The sequence below is a fragment of the Nicotiana attenuata genome, unplaced genomic scaffold, assembly GCF_001879085.1.
Source record: "Nicotiana attenuata strain UT unplaced genomic scaffold, NIATTr2, whole genome shotgun sequence".
NCBI classification, from domain to species: Eukaryota; Viridiplantae; Streptophyta; class Magnoliopsida; order Solanales; family Solanaceae; genus Nicotiana; species Nicotiana attenuata.
In genome coordinates this window covers 202675-203362 of record NW_017670413.1, presented here as the reverse complement: position 1 = coordinate 203362, position 688 = coordinate 202675, and positions in this window count along the sequence as shown.

Sequence of the window (688 nt, the reverse complement as noted above, 5' to 3'; positions counted from 1 at the left end):
TAGAGCAACTTATACACGATTATTATCTTATTTCACACTGATATGAACCATATATTGACTGGGGAAAAAAACCCACTTATCGAATATATTGAATAAGAAAGGAAAAATCTCCCCTTCAATTAACTAGATGTTAAAACATATTTATCACCATATTTGGTTTTTGTGCTAATTATACCGATGCTATAGCTAGCAAATTAAACAATAGTAGAACATATCACCTCCATATTATCAAAGTATACCATTTTATGGACAGATCTAAAGTAATTTCGTCAAAGTTATACACATACTAAAAGAATGGCAATTTAGTGTCCCGTTATTATATTCTCATCAGAACTTCTTTTTACCTTTAATTTTATATGATAAAAAAGGAGGCACGGCCGCACAGTTATATGTTATTGTATGTATTCAGTCAATAACGTTAACTATATATATATATATATATATATATATATATACGCCTTATTCGATAGAATATTACCTAATACACTTATACTTAGTGCATAGTACAGCGTAACTATATATATTATATATGTATATATAAGCCATATTCGATATAATATTACCTAATACACTTATACTTAGTGTATAGTACAACATAAATATATATATATATATATATATATATATATATATATATATATATATATATATATATATATATATATATATAATTTTGAACTTTAACGTT